This window comes from Bos grunniens, chromosome 20 (genome assembly GCF_055505025.1).
Source record: "Bos grunniens cultivar Pamir isolate PY7600 chromosome 20, Bosgru_T2T1.0, whole genome shotgun sequence".
NCBI classification, from domain to species: domain Eukaryota; kingdom Metazoa; phylum Chordata; class Mammalia; order Artiodactyla; family Bovidae; genus Bos; species Bos grunniens.
This window is the reverse complement of record NC_141184.1, coordinates 15,888,858-15,910,905: the sequence shown is the minus strand read 5'-3', so window position 1 is coordinate 15,910,905 and position 22,048 is coordinate 15,888,858. Positions and strand designations below refer to the sequence as shown.

The following is a 22,048-nucleotide window of genomic DNA, read 5'->3' as shown; positions in this document are numbered from 1 at the left end:
TCAAACTCCTACCCTCCATCTGCAGGCTCCAAACCCTGCAACATTTGTTTATTTTAGGAGAGAAACAAAGATACGACACAAAAATTTAGTCTTCTGGGCGAAATTATTTTAACGCATGCCATAAATTCTTTAGCATCTGAAGGAAACCACACGCCTATAATAAGAAGAAAGCGGAGAAGACGGCATGTAGCAAAAGCAGCAGCAGGCAGGAAGCACAAGTGGTGCTATCGAGAAGGCGGAACTGGTTCTCTGCTGGAGAGAACACAGGATCAGGCTGGATTGTCAAAACCTGGTATCAGGGACTTCCCTGGTGGTCCAGTGGTTAAGGCTCCCCCTTCCAAGGCTCAGGGTGTGGGTTCCATCCCTGGTTGGGGAACTAAGATCCCACATGCCTCAAGGGTCAAAAACCCAAAACATAAAAAAACAGAAGTAATATTGTTAACAAATTCAATAAAGACTTTAAAAAAAACCCCAAAACTGGTATCAGAGTCAAAGAAAGCAAGGAATTTTTTTTAAGCTGAAGATAGTAAGAGTTTGACTCAATTAGACCAAAAGGAGGGTTGATAGGAATGGAGCTTTAGCGGGAAATAACCTGGGTTTCCACTTGGCCACTGACCAGCTCATGGGACCTCGACTAAGCTACTGACATTTCTAAGGTCCTCTGAGTTCCAAAAGAAGTGTTTTAGTGATGAGCTTACAATCCTTCTGTTAGGATGATGCAAGAATTTACAAAAGACTGAGGTTGCATTGATAATTAGGAGAGTATTTAAACGCAGCCACCAACTTTGCGTAAATGAACCCGTAAATGAACCCTCCGTGGAGGTAGAGTGAAAATGGGGTCACGAGTTTAGGACTTGGTTTATTTCTAATTAGGCAACTACAGAGCTGGAAGAGGGCTGACTAGTGTCTCTGATTAGTATATCAAAAGTAGAATTACAGGTAAGGCATTTGAGTGATTATTTCCACCTGTGAAGTGCAACGAGGCCATTTTTCTATGGTCCTTCAAAAGCAGCCTTTATCATCATCGTCATCCCAGAAAGAGAGATGACTTATAGACATCAGCCTATATTCACACAACAGGAAGCATTTCTAATCTAGAGGCCACTAAATGCATTTATGGATTAAATATTTATTAGACAGTGTATCTCTTCTAAGATAATTTTTCAGAGAAGAACCTAGCACAACTCTCTCTAAATGAATATTGAAGAGGTTAATGTGTTACAATATATTACCCATTTTATCCCAAGTGTCCATATTACATGAGATAAAATAGCCAAGGCTTACGGGAAAAAGTAGCATTGGCCAGCAGAATAGGACTATTAGACATGGATCCAAATTCTATTAATTTCTGTTAGCCCTAGGATCTTATGTACATTATTTAATCCTCTTTTTTTTTTTTTTTTGGTTATTTATTCACAGGCAAAATGCCTCTTACAATTTGTTTGAGAGGATAAATTTCAATTACAGCATAAGACACATAATAGTCAATAGATGTCCAATTTCATCCCTTAACTTCATCTATGATACACTTACCATACCCAAAACCGCTTTCCCACAGTGGATACCTGACAGATAAATTAATTTCCCTCCTGATTCCATAAGATTCAAAATCTTGTTTAAAGAAACTATTAGAAAAATAATTTAACCAAAATGAAAAATGACTTTACCTTCACTCAACAGCAAAGTCCAGTGTCCAGAAGGCCAAAGATGAATCACTTAGGCAGATCCCTGAATTAAATGCCTGAAAAGTCAAAGTGATTCCAGGATGAACCATCTCAAATATCTGGAAGGCCAAAGAACTTCCTTTTTTTTTTTTTTTTTTTTGTCACAGTGACTAAGGTTGCCAGGGGGGATAATTATTTCCAGAGATTTTGTCAACAGGTAACAATACCTTCACATCTCTGAGTAAGACAAGCTTTGGTTTTACTTCTGGTGTGGGTGGTGGGGATGTGGAACAGTGTCCTCAGTATTTTAAATATCTAAATTGGTTTTTACCAATCTTTGCACTAATGACTAAGACACTTCTTTCAGATGCTAATGAATACATCTTGATTCAGGACACCACAAAGCCAAGTCTTTTCAGGTTATGAATGAATTGTGTCTACACCTAAGGTCATCCAGTGGAGTCCAGATCAAAACAGAGAGCCTTTCTCTGAAAATCTCCACTGGAGTGGGTTGCCATTTCCTTCTCCAGGGGATGTTCCTGACCCAGGGTCAAACCTGGGTCTTCTGCAGTACAGGCGTCTGTAAGTATGGTAAAGTACTTAAGTCACCAGGGGCTTTAAGTTTCAAAGACTTTCACAGTATTGTTTTTCATTGTAATACTAATCAATATGGGGGCTGGGGACCCACTCTGGACTTTTAAAACTAGCACAGTGTCTTGGCAACAAGTTCAAGGTATCAGAGCTATATCTGGAGGCTTTTCTAAACCAGCTTTCTATGTTCTACCAACTCCTGTCCAAGGTACCCCCACCAGACTTTCTTGCAATAATAACCTTCGAAATAAGAATATAAACAGCTATAGATACAGAGGATGAAGTAAAGAAAGCTGGTCTGCTCACCTCTCTACAGTGAGTGTGTATTATAAAGGTACACAGAATGTGGGAGGCATTCCCCTGATTACTTAATCTTTACAGAAACTCTATATTGTAATCTTCATTTTACAGATGAGAATTGAAGCACAGAGAAGTTAAACAATTCGACAAAGGTCACACAGCTAGTAAATGGCTGAAACGAAATTCTTAAGTCATTCAAAATGATTAAGAAAATAAATCAATCCAAAAACAAGTTTAGAAAGCCTCTTAAGTGATAAGAAGGAAATGTGGAAATACTTGGCCTTCCCAACTGAACACCATTTTCTTATAATCTTGAAATGTGTCCTTATGACCTGGGTCCCTGTGGCGCTTGCAGATGGCTTCCATTTCAAAGACTCTAAAGCTTTCAGGAATTTACTCCAAGACTTCGAGGCATGCTCAATTACCACCTCCCCTCTCTGACTTCCTTGGCTAGTCAAAAAAACTCTGGCTTTCCCTGTTTTTGTTCAAAAACATCTACTGCTTTTGGAAAGCCTGATTTTTAATGTTCCTTAAACCCTTAGGGTGCAGAAGAAGAAAAATATACTATGAGACTCGGCTTCCACGTCATCCCATTTCTGAGTTCCAGAACAAAGAAGAGAATGTCGTTTAATCACTTTGCTTCCTAGGCTTGTGTGTTTTCAAAATTACAATTTAACTATCCACTGGTAAGATCTAGATGATTATCATTTACTTCTGATAAGATTTACTGGACATTTTTTTCTTACGTGACACTTACCTAGATGTCTGTCTTGATAGCAGGGGAGGGGATGGATTTAACAAAAATCTTTGGGCAGGTTGGGAACTTCTGTGGTTTTAAGACCACCCCTGTATTTTCTCAAAAGAACTGAAATGCCATCTCTTGAGTTATGTAGGCAGCTGTGGGAAATTCAGTGAGGGTGGCCATTCTGGCATCATTCAGTCTACTTGGGATCAAACTCTCATACGGTGTTTCATAGAATTTCAAATATGTATCTCCATGAGGTTTGAAATATCCTATTTCTGACTGAATATACTGAAACCCTCAAGTCTTAATCAGCATGGAACAAAAACACAGCTCAGTATACAGAAATTAGTTACTGATGTCATTCGCACTGATGGCTACGTTGAAAATGCAGACTGAGAGGGCGAGGGGCCCGAGGAGCCGGCCACTGTACTTACGCCCTTTTCAGACATGTGCGATCCTTTTTATAGCCTAAAATTAGGAATTATTACTCCAGTTTTACAATTGGATAAAATGAAATTCAGAGCGGTTTGAAGCAATTTGGTCAAAGTGGCCCAGCCAGTGCCTAGAGATTTTTCAAACTGACTCTCCTTTCGACCACACCCTAGGAAACCCCCCTATCAAGAATATTTTCTCTCTAAAAAACATTCTGGCTATTCACAGCCTGGGTTATTTCCTGATACTAATCCACCAGACTTAAGCTGCAAAGTAAAGTTCCCAATGCATTGTATTACCCAAAGTCTTAAGAGTCAGAATAAATGGAAAGGATTCAATGCGTTAAGAAAACTTGATAAAACAACAGATTCTGCTCCCATCCCCCCACCCACCTCCAGAACTTCAACTCATATACAAGCTCAGTTTTACCTCCACAGTACCTGGCTTCCAGTTTACCAACTAAAATAATCTTCAAGATGTTAATCTTTTGATAGAGGATATAAATAAAGTAGTAGGTTAAAACTACATATTAGAAAGATAAAGACCTAAGCAATTCAGAACATCTCTTTCAACAGAATCAGACACCAAAGGAAATAAATTGCTTTTGATGAACAATAGTGAGCAGGCCTCTTTTTAAATATTTTCAAAACAAAATTTTACAAACAATAACAAAAATAAGGCAGAGCAACTTTATAAATCTTCTGTTTACTATAAGCATTTGTTTATTACAGCTTTTAAAATGCTTTCATGTGAATGTTTAAGAACCTAAATGAACATGCTAAGATGCTCAATGCAACCCATTTATTTCAGGGGTACACTGGTAAAAATTGGAAATGAGCATCTTAGTAGACTAGCTAGGCTCTCCTTTCTATATACATACTGAGAAAAACAGAAAACTGATTATTTTCCAAAGACCAACATGAAGCACTATAAAATGATATTCTGTACCAACTATTTTGTTTCATATCAGTAATAAAATTTATTTTGTAACATGAGTATATATATATATATATATATACAAATTGTGTGTGTGTGTGTATACATATGTATACACCTTACTTTCCTTAAAAATGGTTTTGGATTTTGGTAATTTTTTACAAAATTACAGTGGATATTACAGACATCCATTTAACAGTGACCAAATCTCCTAAGTTTTTCATATTCCCCTTATCTTGATTGCGGAATGAAAATGGTTTGAAATTGTCCTTAATATGAAAAAAATTTTAAAGACAAAAGTTAATGAGACAGAATACGTCACACCTTAGATTATAATATGGTTTGTTCTAGTAAATCCAGGAAGATTGCAACGGATGCCTCCAAAGATAAGGAGCCAGAGCCCTGTAGGACTCTTCCATTCAAATCAGATGTTCAAATTAGGGTGGTCTGTGGGGAGAAAAGGTTCTCTTCCGCCTGCATAATGAGCAAGTGCATCAGTTAAGGAGAGATACGCCAGTGGCGCCACTGATAATATGGTCATTGTTGGCGCATTTTGTCAAAAGGCTCAGCTCCCTTTCTCCACCTACTAAAGCTTGCCAAAAAGCTAGCCGAGTAAAAAAAATAAGGTAACCCATCATTTATAATTCAATTTAAAAATGGTCTTGCTCAAAAACCTGAGACTCATCGAATTGGGGGCATATTGGTATATACTCGTTACTGCATGTGATCTATACTCCGACTCATCTGTTCCTCAAAAACATAACCTAAAGAAAAAAAACCTACCCCTAGCCCTCTAAACCCTAAAAAATCCACCCAATACTATGGAGGACAGTGGGTAGCAGGCGGCTACCCTCCATATTAAATAAAGGTGCTGATACATTCAACTTGATCAATATCAAGTCTTATTAACAGGAACAAAAGAGATAATTTCCATTTTCCTGCCACGTGTTGTCTTACCGGGGTGTACTGAGAATACTGAAACATAAAATTCTTTCAAGTGTAATGTACCATGGCAAAAATATAATTATTTAGCTCCTTTTTATACACAACAGTTAAGTCTCTTTTTAGTTGGTAGAACAAACTGGCCCAAAAAGAGGCCATAGTCTGCATCACTGGAAAGAAAAATCAGTCATCAACCATCAAATGTGTGTGTGTATGTCCATATATATATGGACACATATATCGATATATATGGAAAAGAAAAATTCAGAACTTAATAGACCATCTTCACCCCAGCAGCCCCATCTGCCTTCTTCCTCCCCTACCAGTGGTCTCCATCTCCATGGGGTTCTTCTTGGATTTTCCTAATGAAACAATGAGGTAGGAATCAAAAGAAAACAGCGTTAGGATCCTGACAAAGTAACCATTTTCTCATCTCTGGGTTTTGTAGGCCCTCTTGTTTGAAGAAATGCCAAATGTCTTAATTTTTCCCATAGTGACACCAGGGGCAAGAACCACTGTCATTTTTGAGACCAATGTCCCTTCATCAAACGGCCAGCAGCAAAAACCTTTCAGACAAACGGTTAACTGATGCAAATTAATAGGGCCACCATCACTGCAGTGCGATATGTTACAGGAAAAAGAACAATGAACAGCACGAAAAAGGAAAAGAGCAGTGTTCGGTTACAAAAACATTAAACCCCACAGTTTGCCCTCAGCATCAAGGCTAATCTTATTTTTCATCAACTGAAATGGCTAAGAAGGCAAAAGATGAGATAGCCTAGGAGAAGAAATACACGCACGGGGTGGGGGGAAACTGTCATCTGTATCCAAGGGTTTCACGCAACATTTAGGGCAAACGCCTTTGTTCCTGGGCTTGGGAAGGGAGTGGGTGGGTGGGTGATGGAGGGATCAGATGGGTCGGCCCGGGCCCTCCACACCCTGCTCTCCGGCGCATGCGCGAGGCCAAGACAAAGGAATAGGTAATTACAGTCCGGATTCATTCATTTTGCCCGCAGTACTGAGGTCTGTGAGCCCCGGTTGTAATCCCTGCGAGGCTGATCCACACCCCTAATGCAGGAAGACCACCTCTATGACAGTGTTTGATTTTAACCTGCCGCAGATATGCTAGTGGCCTCGCGGCAGACCGAGGCGTGGTTGTCAATCCTGTTCCAGGTACTAAAAAATGCACCCATGTGCGCTGCGTTATTTTAAGCAGGGTGAAAATTACACAGGCAAAGACTGTTCACGGAGTTCGTTTCAAGGCGGAAATGTCTCTTGAGGAAGCAGATAAGGAGCCCAGCCAAGCGTTCGATGAATATTCATGAAAAGAATGCGGTTTGTAGCCACGCATTGTGTGTGCGCTCGGATCCAAGGATTCTGCAATTTTTATTCTTTGGGGAAGGAGGGAGGAGGCGATTGGGCGAAGAAGGGGGAACAGGGGCTAGGCGTCGGGTTTCAGTGTTAGCGCTTTAGGCAAAACCTACTAAACCCCAAACCTTCGCTCCCGGCCGGGCTGGGCGGCGAAGGGCCGCGCGCTGTCAGGTTCAAGCTCACACCCTCCGGGCCAGGGCCGCCAGAGGAGGCGCCCAGCGCATTCTCCGAACTGAGTACTGGAGACAAGGAAACGCTCAGATGGAGCCCACAGGTTAATGGCAAGGCAGCTCGGCCCCGTCCGGGGCTGGGGCTCTGATGGGCTCAGTGGTGCTTCGGAAGGCACGTTGTCGTGTGAACCTCGCATTCCTCGCCCACCCCAAGCCAAGATTCAGGAGTCCCAGCGGCCAAGGAAACCCATTTGCTGAACCAAAAAGCCACCTCCTTCCTTCTGATCACACCACGTCCCCCCGTATCCCTTCTCCCCCTTACACTCCCGCCCCGCCCCACCCCCACCCTTCGTCTTCTGCCGCTGCGACCCCCGCACCCAGCGCCTTCTTCCCGGCGATGAGCCGCGCGGGTGACAGCCTCTCCCACCAGACACAAAACCGTCTCTTCGGGACTCAGTGCACCGCAAAGGCTTCACGTTCGGCAATCTCCTGCTGCACTAGCTGCTTTCCTCCCGCTACCCACCACCGACTCTGCTTAGCAGGCTCACCAGCCCCCCCATGCCCCCAGCCTCCCCACCCTCCCCACCCTGCGAGTAGCTGCAGCCACCCACCTCGGGGGGCCGCCCCCCATCTCCCCAGTTCCCCCCGGCGCGACGGAGCCCTCCCCAAGGGATCCCCACCCCCCACGACCAGCGCCGTCTAATCGGGGGCCCCGCACCACTCCCCCTCCCCACACCCCCCATCCCGGGCCGCGGCGCCGAGAGAGAACAAAGGGCCTCGGGGGGGTGGGGCGGGTGCAGAGGAGGAAAGAGAGGGGGTGGCGGTGGGGGGAGAAGGAAACGGAGGCCCCCGGGGTGACCGGCACCCCGGGTTCGCGGCGGCTGCGGGGGCCACCGGGGCGCGCCTCCTTACCGGGTCTGGGTGCCTGTGGCCGCCCCTAGGTGAACGCGGTGCCGCGGTAGGGGCCCGGGTCGCTGGGCGTCGTCCGGCCGGGTGCCTGGCCGCTGGGCGGGAGGCTCTCTCCCCGGCTCGACGGCGGGGAGCCCGGAGCGAGGAGCGAGCTGTCGCGCTGCTGCCGCCGCCGCCCTCGCCGCTGCCGCTACTGCCCTCGCCGCCGCCGCCGCAGCCTCTGCATTTCTCGCGCGCGCGCTCCCCCTCCCCTTCCTGCCCTGCGCCCTCCCCCCGCGCGCCCGCCCGCCCCCCGCTCGCCCCGCCCCCCGCACGCCCCTCCCTTCCCGTCCCTCTCAGGGCCTCGCCCGCCTCCCGTCTGCTCCCCGCGGTCCCCCAGCCCCGCCCGCCCGGGTACCCCCACCTCCCTTCTCCAAAGGGCTGGTTCCCCTCCTCGCCCCCTCCCCTTCCCTCCATCCCCGGACCCCTCCTTCCTTCCTAGCCCACTCCCAATCCACCTCCCCTCCACTCCTCTCCAGTCCCTGGTCCCCCATCTCCGTCGCCTCCCCTCCCCCCGCAGCGCCGGCGATGTTTGGGGCACACACACACACACACACACTCTCTCGCTCTCCATTGCGCCCCCCTCTCTCTCTGTGTCTATTCTGTTTGGAACGGTTGGGTAAGAAGGTCTCGGGCTCTCGCTCAGACCTTGAGGGGCCGCCTCGAGGTGGTGCCTGACGCCCCCTGCCCCTTCCTACCCTTTCTCAGCATCCCATCCGAACGCTCGCGATGTCTGGCTGAAATTCTGATACCCGGGCAGGCAGTGAGGTTCGGGGGAGGGGTTGACCTGGTGGCTCCGTTCGGGCCGTGAGGACCGACGCCCGAGGGTGGACAGTGGTCTCCCAGGGCAGGCACGCCTGGGCGGCGCCCGGGTGCACCGAGTGTGCTGCGCCCCGGCAGGGTTCGGCTTTGGACCAGCGCGGCGCGGAGGTCCAGCCTGCTGGGCGCGCGGCGTCGCCCCTGCGAGGATGCTCTCAGAACTTGGGAGAAGAAGGAGGAAAGACCAGAGCCCTAGGCACGGAGCCGTCGGGTTTTTGTTTTTGTTTTTTTGATGTCTGTGCTTAACGGAGGCACCAGTTCTCAGGAAGAGCGAGTTAGCCGAGACAAGCCGCACAGTGCAAGCTCAGAAACGCACAGGTTAAAACCGTGGCCAACTGCGGGGTGTGGGGTGTCCCGGGGGGGCCTGCCACTTTATCACAGGAATACAAAATAACCACCAGGGTGGGGATATATGCTCACCTTGCTTATCTGTTGGCAAGAAGCAAATGCGAAAAGTAACGTAACACGACATCGCTTAGAACGGTATAGCTCTTTTCATTAGACAAAAGCCAATTTTACCCTCCCTGCAAAACCCTTCTGAGGCTTTGGAACTTTCATTTGCGGCATTTGGGCGCCCTCTGGTGGTATCTGGATTGCTTTCCGGCTCGCCCACATCGCAGCAAAGAAAACCAAAGTATGCTGCTCCTGCTTCTCCAGGATGGTTCTGCCCTCTTGACCTGGGCGAGGATTCGAGGATAGGAATGTATCCAAAGCCGGAATGACACAGTGTAACCATGTGTTACAAGGAGGCAGACGCCAAAGGCAAGTGCATCTGCATTCAAGTGGGAAAAGGTAAGTCCATTTCCGATTAACAAGGAAAAAACTTACCAGAATTTAATTGCTGTATTTAAATTAAGCTGGGTGACAGTGTCAGCCCCATACAAGCCTCCAAGTTTTGCAATGGAACAAGGCTCCCCAACTGTACTGATATTTACAGTTTATGCGGGTCACGCCAAATTAGACGAAGGCGTGAAAGCTGGAAATATTCACCTATGAAAGCCAAAGGGGCAAGGGAATTTTGCTCTTTTTCATTTTTTTCTTTTGTCTGCCGTTTAAATGAAATAACAATGTGTGTGTGTGCGCGCTCAGTCGCTGAGTCCTGTCCAGCTCTTTTTGACCCTTGGACTGTAGCCTACCAGGCTCCTCTGCCCACGGAATATTCCAGGCTAGAATACTGGGTTGTCATTTCCTCCTCCTAGGGGATCTTCCTGACCCAGGGATCGAACCCACATCTGCAGCTTCCGTATTCGTAGGAGAATTCTTTATCACTGAGCCAAAGAAGTAAACATGGTACAAAAACAGGGAAGAAAATTACAAATGAAAGCATTTTACTTGATTGAACATAAATGTTCAATAATTTTCTATGATCAGTATATGTCCCTCATTCCAGCACATTATTTATGAAGTTAGATGTAGGGTTTCTCAGTCTCCTGTTTTGGACAGATAATTTTCTGATGGGGGTGGGGATTGGGTGGATGTGTCCAGTGTAACGTAGGTTGTTCATCATCATTATTGACCTCTATCCATCTACTAGTTACCAGTAACACACACAGAAACACACACATGTATCACCCCCACCACCACCACTTGTGACAACCAAAATGTCTCCAGACATTGCTAAATGTCACCTGGGAGGCAAAAATCCCTCCAGGTTGAAAATTACTGGCCTATCATTTTTTTTGAACTGTTATGAGCAAGTCTTTAAGTTTTAACCCTATTCAATTAAATGAGCATTTACAATTTTATGCTCGTAACATGTACTGAATATATTTGTTAGGGTATCTGCATAGTTATTTCATTTAGCATTCAGTTTTTATCCCTGTGATCTTCCAGTCATATAAACTCATCCCCAAATAAGTAAATATATGTTCCTATTGTGTTTGCGTGGTAAGTCTTTGGATGTTATCTTATATCTTTTCCTTTTTTCAATTAAAAAAAAAAAAAAACCCTAACAATTAATGTTTGGTACTTGCAGTGCTCCTAGCTAAATTTTCATGATGGAGAAAACAAGCCTTTCAAAGGTGTGGTTAGAATATAGATCACAGGTTACCATAGAAACGGGAGGCAAAAGCTTACATCAATGAGACTTCAGGTCTCCTCAGTTTGGTCTTCCATCAGATTTGTTTATTTAGAAGATTTTTAAAGGAATTCTTCTTTAATGAAATAATGCTGTAACTGGCTGATAGTGCTATTAATCTTAAGAATGGAAGCTTTTCCAGAATTTGTAGATATGCACCATATCGTACCCAACACGTTATATCTGTTATATCCCAATACATTATAAAATCCAATTTGCTGATGTTTTTAGTCTCATTTTTAGTTGTTCATCTAACATCTTACATTTTTAAGATGCATGCTCTTGAAAGGTTGTTTGTTTTTTTTAACCCACACTTAGGGAATTAATGACTAAGCAATTTAAAGCTCTGGAGTTCAGAAAATTGTTAACATAAACTATTATGGATGCCACTAGCTGTTTAGATTATAGACGAATTAACTTGGAAGTAGATGTTAAAGGTGCAGTTTGTGACAAATGTAATTAATTTTCAACATTATATTCATGAAAATAAAAATTGCTTTACTCTCTAAAAGGAGTGAATAATTTTTAATAAAACTAGACTTCCTGGGATGTAAAATGAATTTCACTGTCATTTTCAATTGCCTACATATTTTGCTTCAGTGAGGCATAACCTGCATTATGGAAATATTCATCAAAAAGATAAATGATTCAGCAACTACTGATTTTTACTAAAGGATTTGCTGTAGAATTGCTTGCAATGAAATGGACTCATGTCATCTAAATGGGTAGGCTTACAAAAACCTTAATATGTGTTCAGCTTTTCATATCTATTGTTATTGAGACATATAGGGTAGATTATTATGTAGACCTCATCTCACCGCCAAAGCTCACCCACAGCTCCCCTCTCAGTACCTCTCATATCACCCACCGAGGCCAAGCACCTTCCCAGTCCCCCAGCCTTTCCTCCTAAACAGTGAAAAGAGAATTACAACCCCAAATAATACCTGTGGACCAACATGAATGAAGCAGAAGCATGGTCACAGTCATGTCACCGCAGTGTTCCCCTAGCCACCTTTGCCTGACATCTTTTTGACTAGATCTTGTTCAGGGCCACTGAATTAATGCAAACCCACAGAGACTTCTATAGAGAATTTGATCAATTCAGCAGGACAGCTAAGTATTGGGCAAAGACTGAATTGCTGCAATTTGTTCACAAGATCTCTTCTATGAACTGCAAGCTAAAGGTTAGACAGGCAATATTACATATGGAAGCATATAGCTTTTCTTTCTTAAATACATTAATAATTTTTAATCGAAGGAAAATGTTGACATGTGCATATTTACTTCCTCTTTCTCCCTTTCTACCTCCCCCGCTGCAGCTTCCACTGCCGTTATTACAATCACAGCCTTCACATAGCCCAGAAAGGACTTTGTTTCAGTCAGTGGTTCTCAAGCAAGCGTTCTTCTGAGTCAAGAAGACATGTGGCAATATCTCCAGGCTTTGGGGGAAACCCATAAGGGGGGAAGTGCTACTAATAGATTAAGATCAGGCATCTTTAGATTTAACTAATGTAACTAATAGATAAAGATTAGGGTTACTGCTAAACCTCCTACAGTGCACACAGAACGGCCCCATAACAGGCAGTTGCTCATCCTTAAGTGTCAGTAACAGCAAGTGGAGAAACCCTGGTTTAACACCTGATTTTTCTGAAGAGCACGTGCTGCCTGAGGACCTGTCTCTTGCTGTGGTTCAAGGTGTCAGTAGAGGCAGCAGGTCTGGAGGTGCAAAGACTTAACAGATTTTCCTTTGAGCAGGGGCTGCATTGCGCCCTGAGCGCCTTCATCGCCACCTTTCTTGGATAGATTACAGATCTGGGCAGTGACTTTCAGAGCCACAGCAAAGATTTTTAATTCACTGTATTCCTACATGCTGAGTAAAAGGAAGAAAACAACTTACCTGGTCCCCTGTTTCACGCTCCTCTTTATGTCCTGTAAGAGGAGAGCTGGAAACCTGAGCCAACGTGTGTTTACCACGAAACAGTGGACCTGAAATGCAAGGAGCAACCTGGCCTTGGCACCACACTGGGAACATTTTTGCCCAAGATAAAAGACGGATAAAAAACAAATCTTATCCTCTACCTGAATAGTTCTCATTCCCAACTCCCTCCTCCCTTTCACAGACAGGAATTTCCCCACCTATCCTGTAAATCCCAAAGCACTTTATCTACTCACTAGCATTTTCTATGAAGCAAATACACAAAACTAGATGTAGAAAATGTCAACTACAAATTGGCACTTGCCAAGAGCATTGACAATGACTGAACAGCAAGGGCATTTGCCATTTGCCTCTGCAGAGATGGACTGCCCCGGTTGCTCAGAGGGTAAAGCGTCTGCCTGCAATGTGGGAGACCTGGGTTCGATCCTTGGGTTGGGAAGATGCCCTGGAAAAGGGAATGGCTACCCACTCCAGTATCTGAGAGATACTGAGAGGCCTAGAGAATTCCATGGACTGTATAGTTTATGGGGTCACAAAGAGTCGGATATGACTGAGCAACTTTAACTTTTGTGTTACGATCTCAGTCCTTGCATCTCCTTATAATCTAGAAAAGCACTAAATCCCTTCATGGTGACATCAGACCCTCACTACTAACAGAAAACCTTTTGTAAAATGAGTGCTTAATGGTTCTGAACTTGGCCTTCTCCAAAACCTTATATATTGACCTTCCCCCACTACCTCTTCAGAGCAGTCTCTCAGAGCTGTCTGAGGTGCTGCCTCCCGGGCTGCAGTCCTCATTTTGCCCCAAATAAAACTTCACTTGCAACTCTCAAGTTGCGCATCTTTTTTTGTTGACAAAAACAAACCTATGGTTACCAAAGGGGAAAGGTGGTGGAGGTTTAGTCACTCAGTCATGTCCAACTCTTTGCAACCCCATGGACTGTGGCCTGCTAGGCTGCTCTGTCCATTAAAATCTCCAGGCAAGAATACTGGAGTGAGGGAAGATTCCCTTCCCCGGGGGATCTTCCCCACCCAGGGATTGAACCTGGGTCTCCTGCAATTTGCAGGCAGAGTCTTTACCATGTGAGCCACCAGGGAAGCCCCAAAGGGAAAAGCGGGGGAGGATAAATTAGGAGGTTAGGATTAACAGATACCTACTACTGTTTATAAATATGACCTATATAAACAAGGACCTACTATATAGCACAGGGAACTATACTCAGTATTTTGTAATAACCTATAAGGGAAAAGACTTTGAAAAAGGATGTGTATGTGTGTGTATAACTGAATCTGCATACTGTATACTTGAAACTAACATGATACTGTAAATTGATTTTACAGTAAATCATATACTTATACATATATTTATTTACAGTAAATAAAAGAAAATACATAAAGCCAGTGATCAAAGGATGTTTGCCTCCCTAACCAGGGAGGGCTTTTTTCAAGCACTGCTTACCTGTTTCTACAGACATAGAGCAGAGGATTAGAACAGAGGGACCTTAGTCTTGGGGAAATAGTCCTTAATTCTTTGGCTGCCCTTCCTCCATAATCACCCATTAAGCTCTTCAAATAACAAGTGACTTTACAATGGCATAAAGAAAGAATGTTGTAGAACACTTTTTCATATGGTTTCCCTTTTGAGTAAAAGAGACTATAGAGGTTCCAACATTAAGTATTGTGAAGCTTAAGACCAGCCGCATTTCTTGTTACCACCTGCTTCTCTCTCAGATCAAATACCCCACTGGTATTTTTACTTTTAACTCCAATGCAAGAAATAGTGCCCCAAATAAATTGGTTTTAAGTGCAAAGTAAGTTGCCAAGCAGAAGGCAGAGAATGCACTTTTTTTTTCTTTTTTTCTTTTTTTGCTGTAAATTAGTAAAGTGATGCTGCTTTGCCTACTCTTCCAAGTGCAAATATTGTCAAATTCCAACATCTCCCCAACTCTGCTCTTTGAATAGACTCCCCAAGACTTCCAAACAGAAACCATAGCCCTCTTGCTTCTTAAGCCTAGAAATCTCCTACTCAGCAAAGTTCAACGTAATGTCAGAAAGAATGATTCCTCCCCAAACAGAAAAGCAAAATAGTAAGAAATAAGAAAGCCAAATTGCAAATGTATTCAAGCAAGAGGTGGCAAAAATGGTTGAGGATATCTAAAAACCAACCAACCACAAAAACAGCTATTGTATCAGTAGTTTTAACGGGACCCGAAAGTCATCTGTGAAAATGAGTGATGGGCCAGGAAATTGGACACACAAGGAAAGCGTGGTTCCTGTCTTAAAGCATCAGCGTTTCTGGACGACTTGGAACAAAAAAGAAAAGCAATCTCATTGTAGTAATTAAAAGACTCGTAGTAATTAAAAGACTCGTGATCAAAATCAAACACAAGGAAAGATGTCAAAAACAACTTCTTAGGTGCCTAAAGTAAGTTCCTGAACGGTGTAGCAAGTATTACTGTCCCTATATTATGCTATACGTAAATACACAGGCAAGAGCTACAGGATTTCAGCCCAAACTGTTCACTGTAGATCTCAGTGGGAGTCGGTGTCGTTTCAGAGGTGGGGCAGAAGGTTACTCGGCTTTCTAATATCATGTTCTAAAGTTCTATATTGAATGACTGTTTTTGCAGTGACCTCTCATTACTTTGGGAACACAATGTATAATTTTGTGCACTGCTCGGGAGACCTGGGCTAAGAAATCACTACTTGGAAACTGCCTTCTCATCAGCTTTCCTGGCACTCTGTATTTTAACACCACACCACTGCTTCTTGCATCTCTCTGCTTCTTCACCTTTAAATTAGTGGCTCGGTTTGGATGAAGAATGTGGCCGCAGCCTTGGCATTCTCCTTTCGGCTGCTGGCCGAGGTCCCTGGGGTGCCCTAATCCAGTCCAGTTCTAATGCAGAGAACTGCCTCCCACTCCCAGATTCTGAGATGGGGATTTCATTAATAGGAGGAACAAGATTTTAGTCTATAGTTAGTTCCTGCCACTCCATCCATGTAGTAACTTAGTTTTTGTATTTGCATGATCAAAACAGAGCTCTGTTTTCTTTACAATGTTGTTTGTTATGTCTTCCTCAGTGTATCAGTGAATTCTAGTACACAGCATTGTTGCTGAATCAAAATCACCTGAGCATTTCATCTTCTACTGAAGACTAGTTATCTCCTTTCTGCTAATAATGCTGCAGTGACAGTTTTGAACACATGGTTCTCATCTTTTAAAGTATTTCCTCGATTTCAGTTTCTAGAAAGAGGACCCATAAATTGACACTATGCTGATTTCTATGGTTTTGTCCTCCAATAAGATTAAACAAATTTGCTGCAACCAGAAGAACCTAAGAGAACCTACCTCTCCAGAGCTCCAATGCCAAAACATTTTATAATGGTTTTAAGGTGCATATTAATTACAGACAAGACTAGACTGTTTTCCCAGTGTTGATTCATTGCTTGGATTTCATTTGATGCCACAGCCTCAGTCTCTTGTGAGAAGGTTAATATCAATTCTTTGGATAAAAGTCTGCTATTAGTAATTGTTCATCCTCTTAATCTTATTTTTTCAATGGGAAAATTGATTACATTTTTACAGAGCTGGTCTCTTTGACATCTATTGAAACCCACCAGAATATGGCTGGGAGAGATTGTCCGTCTCAGTGATTGAGTTGACAAGCTTGGCTTTTAGGTGATAAATGGTATCAAATCCTAACTTTGCCTTCACTTCCCAGCCTTACGATCTTTCTTGTCTTTTAGTCTTAGTCTTTTCTTCCAGAAGATGGGAAAATTACCAATTTCATTGGACTGTTCTGAAAATTATACGAGAAAATGAATGTAAAACTCTTAGCCAGTTCATAAAACATACTCAGAAAATGTATTCTAAGGAAGCTAATTTTGTAGCCCCACCAATATGACCTTTGAGGACGGGATAAAATAACAAAACTTAAGCAATGAATCAGGGAAGACAGGAGGGTTCAGAAAACCATAACGGAAGGCCTGAAGTATGTTGCTATGTTTGCACAAAGAATTTAGCTCTAAGTTTCTTGGAAGCCAAGAGAGAAAAAAATCAAAATATCATGGACTGTTAATTTTTCTGATAAGGGAAAACATTTCAAGTGTGTCAGAAGGAACAACTCTTCCTAGCAATCAGCTTTAAGAAGAATGTATCTCTATATCCCTTTCTGTAAAAGATACTAAATTTCTTAAAGGAAAAATTTTCATTAATGACTTTTACTGGAGATATAGCAGTTTTCTCATGAGACCATTTATTGTATCAATATGCAAATGCAGAAACCATATTAGTATAATTCTGCGAAAACATTTTTATAAAAAAGGAAAAATAATGAGGTCCAGACCAGCAACTGTGGCTGGAGCACATAGACAGATTCTCCATGTGGGTGGAGGGCACGGGAAGGGAGCAGGGAGAGTCTCCTGGCACTGGGCACAGTGTCCACTGTGGGAGCAAGGTCGGTTCAAAACATGTGTCTACTCCAGTCCCCACGCCCTGGTGCTGCCTCTCCCTTTCAGTCTTAGGCAGAAGTTTTCAACCTGGGAATCCAGGCTCCTAGGGAACCAAGGGGTGGCCATCCGGGAACTCTTCACCCCTCCCCTTTGGCTCAGTTCAGTTCAGTCACTCAGTCATGTCCCACTATTTGTGACCCCATGGACTGCAGCACGCCAGGCTTCCCTGTCCCTTACCAACTCCTAGAGCTCGCTCAAACTCATGTCCATTGAGTCAGTGATGCCATCCAACTATCTCATCCTCTGTCATCTCCTTCTCCTCCTGCCTTCAATCTTTCCCAGCATCAGGGTCTTTTCCAGTGAGTCAGTTCTTCGCATCAGGTGGCCAAATTATGGGAGTTTCAGCTTCAGCATCACTCCTTCCAGTGAACACTCAGGACTGATCTTTAGAATGGACTGGTTTGATCTCCTTGCAGTCCAAGGGACTCTCAAGAGTCTTCTCCAACACCACAGTTCAAAAGCATCAATTCTTCAGCACTCAGCTTTCTTTATGGTCCAACTCTCACATCCATACATGCTGCTAAGTCACTTCAGTCGTGTCCGACTCTGTGCAACCCCATAGACGGCAGCCCACCAGGCTCCCCCGTCCCTGGGATTCTCCAGGCAAGAACATTGCCTGGAGAAAAGGGTTGCCATTTCCTTCTCCAATGCATGAAAGTGAAAAGTGAAAGTTAAGTCGCTCAGTGTATCCGACCCTTAGCGACCCCATGCACTGCAGCTTACCAGGCTCCTCTGTCCATAGGATTTTCCAGGCAAGAGTACTGGAGTGGGGTGCCATTGCCTTCTCCACACCCATACATAACTACTGGAAAAACCATAGCTTTGACTAGACGGACCTTTGTTGGCAAAGCAATGTCTCTGCTTTTTAATATGCTGTCTAGGTTGGTCATAGCTTTTCGTCCAAGGAACAAACATCTTTTAATTTCATGGCTGCAGTCACCATCTGCAGTGATTTTGGAGCCCAAGAAAATAAAGTCTGTCACTGTTTCCACTGTTTCCTCATCTATTTGCATGAAGTGATGGGACCAGATGCCTTGATCTTAGTTTTTTAAATGTTGAGTTTTAAGCCAGCTTTTTCACTCTCTTTCACTTTCATCAAGAGGCTCTTTAGATCCTCTTCACTTTCTGCCATAAGGGTGTGTCATGTGCATATCCGAGGTTATTGATATTTCTCCCTGCAATCTTGATTCCAGCTTGTGCTTCATCCAGCCCAGCATTTCACATGATGTACTCTGCATATATGTTAAATAAGCAGGGTATACAGCCTTGAGGTACTCCTTTCCCAATTTGAAACCAGTCCATTGTCCCATGTCCAGTTCTAACTGTCACTTCTTGACCTCCTTTCTCAGGAGGCAGGTAGGTGGTCTGGTATTCCCATCTCGAAGAATTTTCCAGTTTGTTGTGATCCACACAGTCAAAGGCTTTGACATAGTCAATAAAGCAGAAGTAGATGCTTTTCTGGACTTCTCTTGCTTTTTCTATGATCCAACAGATGTTGGCAATTTAATCTCTGGTTCCTCTGCCTTTTCTAAATCCAGCTTGAACATCTGGAAGTTCTCAGTTCACGTACTATTGAAGCGTAGCTTGGAGAATGTTGAGCATTGCTTTGTTAGCATGTACAATGAGTGCGGTTGTGTGGTAGTTTGAATATTCTTTGGCATTGCCTTTCTTTGGGATTGGAATGAAAGCTGACCTTTTCCAGTCCTGTGGCCATTGCTGAGTTTTCCAAATTTGCTGACGTATAGGGTGCAGTGGTTTCACAGCATCATCTTTTAGGATTTGAAATAGCTCAGCTGGAATTCCATCTCCTGCACTTTGGCTGCTTCTTACTAAATGCCAGATATTTTGGAGTAAAGGTGGCTCAGATGGTAAAGAGTCCGCCTGCAACACAGGAGACCCGGGTTCTATCCCTGGGTTGGGAAGATTCTCTGGAGAAGGAAATGGCAACCCACTCCAGTATTCTTGCCTGAGAAATCCCCCGGACAGAGGAGCCTGCCAGGCTATAGCCCAGGGGGTCACAAAGAGCTGGACACAACTGAGCAACTAACACACTTTCAGACTTAAGTAAAAGCTGAGGTGCAAAAATCAACTTCTCAAGTATGGTATTGACTGAAAAATAATAAGAAAACATTTGTATTTTAAGGTTTTCTTTTTCTTCTTTTAGATTTAAGACCTGGCTTGTATTTTGGCCAGGGAGGGCTCCTCAGGTCTGCCTGAAGGGCTGCTGGGGGAGTCTGGCGATGGACACCCTTCCAGTGGGGCTCGCTGCAGGCCCTAGCAGAGTGCAGAGATGGGGGAGCGGGACAGAGCCCTGAGGGCTGAGAAAAACAGGGTTGGCCTAAAGTACATGTGTAACTACTACTAGAAAATACCACCCACTGCAGAAATGTGTATGCTATATGATGTTTCCCAGAGTTATTAACTGATCATCTCAAAGGGGTGGATACTTTTTTAAAGGTAAATTAAAAACTGAAGTTAAACCTAGAATCCCTGTCTTCAAAAATATACAATCTAGGGAATTCCCTGGTGGTCCCAGAGGTTAAGACTCCATGCTTCCACTGCAGGGACTCAATCCCTGCTCACGGATTAAGATCTGCTACATGGTGTGGCCAGAAAAACTAAGCAAGTAAATTAAAAGGCATATTAAAACTACTTTAAATATTAAATGTTTTTAAAAAATAATCTAATGGAGAAGCTTATAAGGCCCTCTTCCTCCTCCTCCTACTACTGCTAAGTCACTTCAGTTGTGTCCGACTCTGTGTGACCCCATAGACGGCAGCCCACCAGGCTCCCCCGTCCCTAGGATTCTCCAGGCAAAAACAGTGGAGTGGGTTGCCATTTCCTTCTCCAATGCGTGAAAGTGAAAAGTGAAAGTGAAGTTGCTCAGTTGTGTCCGACTCTTAGCGACCCCATGGACTGCAGCCTACCAGGCTCCTCCGTCCATGGGAGTTTCCAGGCAAGAGTACTGGAGTGGGGTGCCATTGCCTTCTCTGAAGGCCCTCCTAGAAAGGGCCAAAATAGTAAATATTTTAGGTTTTGCAAGCCAGGAGAGGTCTGTCTGCCACTGGGACTCTGCCATATCAAAAGAAAGCAGCCACACAGACCATAAAGACAAATGGACACGGCTGTGGCCCAATAAAACTTTATTTACAAAAACGCATTGACAGGTCAGCTTTGACACAAGATTAGCAGTTTGTCCAACCCTGGTATACATCATTAATAATTTCCTCCCACTAAAATCACCAATCACTATCTTTTCTTTACACTGAGATAAACTCTACCCATTCTTTTAAGTCTCCATGTCCATTCAGGTGTTTTTTTATCCACTCGAAACGTTTATGAGTGACTGAGTGACCTATGAAGTGATGAAAATTTGCATTTAATCCTGATCTTCATTAAAAGGGGCTTACACTCCCTTCTGGGGTTCATTTTTATCTTAATCTCATTAACTTCACATTTATTATTCCCATAAGGGAAATAAAGCTTGAAATATTCATCAGTCTAGCCTGGGATTATCTCCTTGTAAAGAAGCAAAATGGAAGAAAAAAAAACCAAATGAAGCCAGCCAACTAGAAGAAAAGATAACACATCTAGGGAAATAAAATAACAGACATAATAAATACCAGACAGTGCAGGACATTTTTCTGAAAGGAAGATTTTTACTATAAAATAAAATGCTTTTCTTTCAAGATATAGGATATCAGATGAATTCTAGTTAAATAAATAGATGTAGATCCCTTTCAATTCATCTTAGATTTATTCCTGGAGATTGTAGTTTATAATTTTGAGTCTGAATTGAAACCTTACTCTATCATTAAATGTTGAGAACTGCTCAAAAGTTTAAATCTAGTTCAAATTTAAAATGCAGTTGAAATGACAATGTTTTGGAAATCTGTCTTTTCAAATCACTTCACATTTAGAGCTGAAGGAAGCCATGTAACCCAGGAATGCCCAGCCAACACCATCTTCCACATCCAGTTGGGCACTGCTAATCAATCAATATCAATCAACCACAGTATCCTTTTACTGGGCAAAAAATTCTTTGTTATACTATACCCAAGATGCCACCGTCAATTAGATCTTACCGCAAGGCTGATATATAATTGTCATCTCCAACATATTCCATCCCCTCACTTTACAAATTGGGAAGCCATAGATTAAAGCATCTTTCCAAATGCTAAGCATAATTCTTATCAACTTGGTGCTTTTTCTAGGGCTTCCCTGGTGGCTCAGACAGTAAAGAATCTGCCTGAACTGCTGGAGACCCAGGTTCGATCCCTGGGTTGGGAAGATCCCCTGGAGAAGGGAATGGCAACCCACTGCAATATTCTTGCCTGAAGAATTCCATGGACAAAGGATCCTGGTGGGCTACAGTCCATGGGGTCATACAGAGTTGAACATGACTGAGCAACTAACATTTTCACTTTCTAATGCCTTTTCTAGAAGCAGCAGCAGGGCTGGGTGGGAGTTGCCATTCTTGCAATATGATTTCATGTGTAAACTAAACATTTACCAAGCACCTACTAAATGCCAGGAACTCTGCCAGAGTGCTGAGAATTTAGTAATAAAAGAGGCCGGCGAGGTCCTTGTAGGCACAAAGCCTAC

At 43.5% G+C, this 22,048-nt stretch overlaps 1 protein-coding gene and 1 long non-coding RNA gene across 5 annotated transcripts in view; one reads left to right on the top strand and one right to left on the bottom strand.

The window, feature by feature from the left end:
• BASP1 (brain abundant membrane attached signal protein 1) overlaps positions 1-8,932 on the bottom strand; it is a 56,056-nt gene extending 47,124 nt beyond the window's left edge. Inside the window, exons 1-2 of one of the 3 annotated variants that reach the window (XM_086362503.1) lie at positions 8,064-8,255; positions 1,668-1,741 (exon numbers count right to left, since the gene is read on the bottom strand). The gene's annotated coding sequence lies outside the window, so the exon portion shown is untranslated. Of the gene's footprint in view, positions 1-1,667; positions 1,742-8,063; positions 8,256-8,797 lie in introns of those variants that run through there. The other 2 variants (XM_086362504.1, XM_086362502.1) reach the window with 2 other exon arrangements.
• A 167-nt stretch (positions 8,933-9,099) lies between these two features.
• LOC147350131 (uncharacterized) overlaps positions 9,100-22,048 on the top strand; it is a 104,520-nt gene continuing 91,571 nt past the window's right edge. For both annotated transcript variants that reach the window (XR_015149177.1, XR_015149178.1), the window contains exon 1: positions 9,100-9,710. This is a non-coding gene — a long non-coding RNA (uncharacterized LOC147350131). The remainder of the gene's footprint in view (positions 9,711-22,048) is intronic.